This window comes from Marmota marmota, unplaced genomic scaffold (assembly GCF_001458135.2).
Source record: "Marmota marmota marmota unplaced genomic scaffold, marMar, whole genome shotgun sequence".
In the NCBI taxonomy this organism is placed as follows: domain Eukaryota; kingdom Metazoa; phylum Chordata; class Mammalia; order Rodentia; family Sciuridae; genus Marmota; species Marmota marmota.
In genome coordinates this window covers 1,283,119-1,290,055 of record NW_026000068.1, presented here as the reverse complement: position 1 = coordinate 1,290,055, position 6,937 = coordinate 1,283,119, and positions in this window count along the sequence as shown.

Sequence of the window (6,937 nt, the reverse complement as noted above, 5' to 3'; positions counted from 1 at the left end):
CCCCCCCCGATTACCTCAACGCAAAAGTGAGTCTGTTTGGAAAGTTTCAGCAAAACCCACTCATCTCGGGCTGGGGTTGTAGCTCTGTGGTGGAGCGCTTGCCTAGCACGTGTGACATTTGATCCTCATCACCATATAAAATAAATAATAAAATAAAGCTATTGTGTCCATTTACAACTAAAAACAATGTCTTTAAAAACCCTGCTCATCTCTTTTACCATATTGGAAAAGAACAAGGGAGGAGGTAAAGAAAATATGCAGAGGTCTTCCAAAAGAGCACGGCCCTAGTTAGAACAGCTGCATGGCCAGAATGCCGAGGGGCCAGCGAGGACAAAGGCAGGTTCCGAAACCTCGGGACGTGCACCTCTAAGTACCCTCTGCTTCCAGCCTTTATAGCGTCTGCACTAAGCAAGAAGGTGATTTGTGTTCTGTGTTCAAGAGGGACAGGTGGAAGGAGGGTGCTCCTGAGGTTTTCACAGGAGGAGAGTCACGTGCAGGTCACCCGTGTGTCCCCTGCAGCAGGCGACACCCTGACCACGGCTCTGCAGAAAGCCTTGGCTGTGGGAGGAAATGGGTCTGAAGTAGGGCACAGACATGCCCATCTGGTGTTCAGATGGTGTACCTGATGGGCAGTGGTCTCTGGGTAGGAAGGTCCCACCTTCACTCCTGGCCCTCTTCCCTGCAGGACACTGGTCACGACTCCCTTGGCCACATCCTCCGTGTCAGCACTGGACACTCCTTCGGAGTTAGATGCTTGTTCTGCACCTCACAATGGAGAGCATGGTCATCATTTTCTGGACTTCCTACCAAAGCACACTGCCAGGTCGGCTCCCTGGATTTCATCACGGAAACCACAAAAGAAACACAACGAACTTTCACATCTACGTCCACAATTCTGCCCTGGACCCAACTCGCGGACACCTGACGGCCCTCTTAGCTCACTTCTGATGACGTGGTCATTCAAGTCTCCCTCACACCCAACCACCTTGTTCTACCTGCTCCTGAAAAACCTGGCCTGGCCTGTTTGGTGGCTGACCCACTCCTGGCGACCAAGGATCCACACAAGACCCCAGCAGGTCACTTTTCACTGAAGGCACCCTCGTGGCCCTTGCCCTTGGCCTTTTCCCTGGATCCTCACCATGACCTCCACAGATGGCCACCCACGATCTTGCCAAGGACAATTGTCATGACCTTCACTTCAGCCATTGCTGAGGGCCATTGCCCAGGGTCATGCCACTCATGACCACCTCCAATGACCACTACCCATGACCTTCACCATGACCTCCCATGGCCATCACCAGGAGACGACTGCAGAAGCTCCTGCTGTGGAAGTGGACTTGCACCCTGGGGTTCAGAGAGCACACCCCAGGACAGACAAGGACCGCGGAGAGCACGGTTCCTGGGAAGGAAATAGATGCGAACTCTTCACAGAGAGGGCAGCAGGTGCCAGACGTGGACCAGGAAGAGTGGGAACACAGACAGACCAGGTGCCCTCGATGCCTGGCAGCTCTTGGACACACACTCCAGATCCTCACACAGAGGACGTCCAGCCATGGCCGAGTCGTCCCCTCCCAGAGCGTTGGCCTGGGTGACAGCTCCCCTGTGCAGCATCATGTGCCTCAGCTTACCACGGGGCTCAGACGTCTCCGTCCCCTACCTGAAGAGAACAAGGCCCGTCCGCGAGAGCAAGTTCGGGCAAAAACAAAGATACCATGTACCACTCCGTGAGCTGCCCCCGGCCCAGAGCCGCGGGGAAATGTGGGGCAGAGCCTGGGAGACCCAACTGTTCACTGGCATGACTGGCCACGGTGGGGATGTCTTTGTGGGCTTCGTCCCCGTCCAGCAGCTGGACGCTGCAGCCATTGGCCTCCACTTGAAATGTTAACCTCGGGGTCTGGGTTCCAGCAGTGCTGTTGGGCTGCCCACTGTCCCCACTGCCCTCCATAGGCCTGGCCCTGCTTCCTGTCTCTTCCCACGTCACCCAGCAGGTGGTGGCTGACAGGCCTTCTCAGGACAAAGCTGGACTTTGGGAGGCACAGTCAGCCACACTGCAAAGCTCCTTGCTGTGCTCAGGGTCCTCCGCGCTCTGCTTGCCCGCGCTGCCCTGGGGGAACCTGCCCTCACCTGAGGCAGCGGGGAGGTGGGGGGGTGTCTGTACTCACCTGGTCCCAGGGTCTTGCAAACGCGAGGGCTGATGCGCTCTTAAGTCACACGTGAGCGAGTGCCTTCGAGTGTGAGGGAGTGCGTGTGCATGCCCGTGTGCGCAGCACACACAGATGTGCTTGTGAAGTGCACACGTGCCCCGTGTGGCAGGCAAACGCTTCGCTGTGTCCAGATGTGCCCTGGACGTAAAACACCATCTGCCCAAGTGGGATAAAAGAAGCCAAAACCCTTTCGGTGTTGAAGCTTCCATATAAGAAACCATCTTTTTGTGAATTTTTCTTTACTTTGATGCAATATAGAGACGCACAAATATTAAGGTTGCGAGCTTTAATATTTAACCAGCGGCCAGTCTGGGGAGGTGCGTTTCTCATTTCCACGAGGCCCGTGCAGCAGGGGCTGTTTTAATAGACATCACGCGTTGGGAAGGGGGGCAAGAGCCACGGGGCACAATATGTTCTGTGGGTCACAAGCACACGTCCTAAAGGAGCCGCTGAACTAGAACAGCATCTTCGTTATTAATCCGGAAATTGCGTTTTTAGAACTGATATTGTCGACTACATAAGTCCCTATTTTTTCCCCAGTGGAAATTTTTCCTCTGAAAATCAAACAAACTCCCCTTTGTTCCGTGGAGGTGGAGGCCAGCCCCGGTGGCCGGGCTGTAGTCTGCGTGTCCTTCTGTGGCCAGGCCTCCTTCTAGAGACCTGTTCCTCAGCCATCCCCGAGGGCAGTGACCTTGTAGGTGGCCTGTCCGTGAAGGCAGGACAGTGTGGCTGACTGTGCCTCCCAAAGTCCAGTCGTGGGGTGGTGGGTGACAGGGACAGCGAGGGTGGCTGCTGCTACAGGGGTTCCCTTACCTAGAGGTACAAGGTCAGTCTTGAGTCACACATTGCTTTCCCGATGCATTTTCTGACACATGCGTGGGGTAGGGTCCTGGGTCGCTGCCCACCCCAAGCCCAGGAGGCCTTCCACAGAGCCCTATGCTCAGGGAGGCCCCCTGCTTTCTGAAGAGGCCCTGCCCCACCCCTCACCCCACTAAGTTGTCCAGAAGCTGCTGAGGGGCAAAGAAGGGCCTCACCTGAGGCAGCCACAGGTGCACTCCCTGCTCGGGGACAGGGCTCGGGTCCTGGCTCGGCCTTCCACTCATACCCTTCGTCAGTTCCCTGCCTGAGGCTGGGAGTGACCCCACCTGCCCACTTCCCAGGGCTGCCGCAGGCTCAGGGGACCCCAGTGTACTCGTGTGCACACCCTGGATGGCTCGCTCGCACACGTACCCTTTCCTGCAGCCCCCACCCTGTGCAGGACGGCAGCTCAGGGCCAACAACCTGAGGGAGGAAGCCCTTCCGGGTGAGCGAGGGCTTGGCCGTGGCTTAGAAAGCATGGGTGTCGAGCTGACCAAAGTGGCCACCGGCCTGCCTAAGAGGGAACCAGACCACATGACCTCCGCTGCATGAGGCGAAAGGGAACAGGCCTGCCAGGGAGGCGCCCAGCACTGGGCACCTGTGGACACGTGTAGAAGCAAAGTCAGGCCACGAGCAGGGAAGGCCCAGCAGAAATGAGAGAGGACCTCAAGCCCGACTCCCCTCGGAGGGCCATCTGAGGACAGGCGGGCCTCGCTGGCCACCCCGGCCTTAGGGATGTGTCATCGTGGATGGCCTGCAGTCAGCGCTGCCTAACTCAGCTCCAGTAACACGGTCACCAGGTCACCATCGGGTTCCCTGGGGCTCCATCGAAGTAGCTCCTCAGCACCAAGGTAGCTTCCCTTGGCCGCGGGGACGTGAGAACCCAGCATGGCGGCCTCATGTGGAGCTGTGGGCTGGGCAGAGGCCTGCAGCCCTGAGAGGGGACGCTGTCTCCACCCCCGGGCAGAGGCTCCGGGTTACTCGGGTTCTGATGCCGTCACTCAGAGGATGAAAGCACTTCCCCAGTTCCCACCTGGCCCTGCCAGTGTGCACGGCCACCCGCCGTGCCGGGCCCTGCCCCTCTGGGAAGGGACACTTCCTGCCCAGCACCGTGGGCCCCCCCTCCCCTGAGCTTCCTGGAGCCCGGCTCAGCCCAAGAAGCATTCGCCTCACCAAAGGCCCAGGGTTTTCTCCACCGCTTTCCCTGGGAACTCTGTGGTCTCCCTCGTGTCTACTGTCACTGGGGTGAATCGTATGTGGTGCAAGAAGTTGACCAAAGCCCGCTTTTCCACCCTAATGAGTCACCATTTGTTCTAGAAAGAACAGGAAGGTTCCCTTTTCTCCACTGAGTTTCCTTCACGCCTTTGGCCACACCCGTCCATGTGCACACCGTCTGTTTCTGGGTTCCCCGGCCACCCTCCTCTTTCTGGGCTGTGTGTGAGGACCGTCCCTGCCCGGCTGCTGCACCTTCGTATCCAGTCCTGGTTCCAGCACTCACGGTCCCCCATCTGTTTCCTGTTTCCAGGTTACGTAGCTCCCCGAAGCCCTTGGTCTTTCTCGTGGATTTCAGAAGTCGACTGTCAGTTTCTCCCAACGTGGGCCTGCTGGGACTTTGATTGGCTTTGCACTGGGGAGAGTGGACACCCTGAGGCCCTGGTCTCCCAATGCAGTACCATGCTGAGTCTCTCCATCTACTTAGGTCTGTTTTAATAAGGCTTTTCAGAGATTTGCGATTTTTAACATAAAGCCTTACCCCCTTTATCAGTTTATCTCTGGGCCTGTCCTGTTTTATGATACTTGGAGCCTCACCACTTCAACTTCTGGTTATTGACAGCGTATAAGAACATGACAGACTTCCGCATCTTGACTCCGAGTCCTGCGCCTTGGCTGACCAGCTCACAGTCCTAGCACTCCTGGTGCAGCCTCCGTGGGACTCTACGTGGAGAGTCCCTTCTGACCGCCGCCTCTAGTCCGAAGGCTTCTGTGGTCACCTCGCACAGCCTCGTGCCTGCCTGGCACCTGCGCCTCAGCGTCAGATGGAGCCCTGCACAGGGTGTCCTTGCCGGCCCTGGACCCCGCAGGGACGGTGCTCCGACTCTGGCCACGTGGCAGGGTCAGTGGCCACGTGGCAGGGTCAGTGGCCACGTCGCCTTCCTGAAGGTTTGCTGCATTCAGCAACGAAACCACCTCGGCCTCGAGTTTCCTTTGCAAGAAGGTCAGTTACCTATTTTTCATAGATACATGACTGTTCAGCTTCTGTGTTTCTTCCTGAGTGCACTTTGGTATTTTCTGTATTTCAAGAAAGATGTCCATTTTATTTAAGTTTTAAAATGTACTGATATATAATCAAAGTGTCCCAAGTCCCTGCAGGAACGCCCCGGCGTCACTGCCCATCTGTGGTTCTACACCTTTGTTTTTCTGAACAACTTGACCTGAGCTTTGTGAGTTTCGTGATGTCGAGGGATTGGCTCTGAGCTCGCCACTGCTCCCTGACATTTCCTGCTTTCCTACTGGCCAGGGTCTGTCTGATGCTCTTTCTTCTCCTACCTGGAGTCTCGTTGCTCATTTCTTGTGGATTCTGTATGCTCACTCCAGCCCGACGTCTTACTCTGTTGGTTACTGGGAAAAGCATATTGAAATCAATGTTATTCATCTGGGGTTCAGGATTTATCTTTGCAGTTTCTTCAGTTTTTGCTTTATGTATTTGGACACCTGTTTTATGTTCATGAACATTTAGGATCATTATGCTTTGGGATTATTTTGTCTTTATGAAATGTCCCACTTCATCCCTAGTCATAGCCTTTGCTCTAAACTATGTCTCATGTTAATATAACCACTCCAGCTACCCTATTGACTAACGTCACTTTAATATTTATTTTTATATCCTCTTATTTTTAATCTATTTTGTCGTTTGTTTTGTTTTTTGATTCTAGGGATTGAACACAGAGTGCTTAACCACTGAAACACATCCCCAGCACATTTTTAAATTTTTATTTTATTTGAGACAGGGTCTCACTAAGTTGTTAAGGGCCTTGCTAAGTTGCTGAGGCTGGTCTTGAACTTGAGATTCTTCTGCTCAGCCTCCCATGTCACTAGGATTATAGATGTGCAACACTGTGCCTGGCTGTGTTTGTATTTAAAGTGAGTTTCCTCAAGTTAGCAAATGGAAATTGGGATCTTCTCACACAATCTGAAAATCTCTGCCTTCCAAGAAGGGGTTTTGACCACTTACATTTAGTGTAATTATCATGCTGGTTGGTTTTAAGTCTACCAATTTTCCATTTCTTTTGAATTTCCCCACTCTTCTTCTGTGCTTTGTCCTATTTCTCTGTCTTCTCCTGGACCAAGTGCGTTTTAGGATGTATTTCATCTTCTTTACTACCTCACCAGTAGTTATTCTACCTTCTGGTGTTTTAGTGGCTGCTTAGAGTTTGCAGTGTACGCATTTGGCCTCACAGTCCACTCTGATAGCTCACACCTGGAGTGTGGACACACTGCAGATACCTGTCTCCGTCTTTTCCACCTCTCCTCCCTAGCCTATGTGATGCCCATTTCACTTCCACGTACATTACAACCTCAGATCACATTGTTTCTCTTTTTATAGACCTTAAACTGTTACCTTTCAGAAATCTGACTAATAGAAAAACCACTGATTACCTCCTGAGTTGCCATTTGGGGCTTTTCTTTCCTTGGTGTAGACCCAGTTTCCCACCCAGATCAGTTTTCTTCCCCCAAAGACACTCGTGTAGCACTTGTAGCCACACAGGTCTGTTGGTGACCAACTCTTGTCTGTCGTGTGCCTGCACAGTCTGTTTCTCCTGCGTGTCTGGAAGCTGCTCTCACTGCGTAAAGAAGCCTGGGCCACGGTTCTGTCT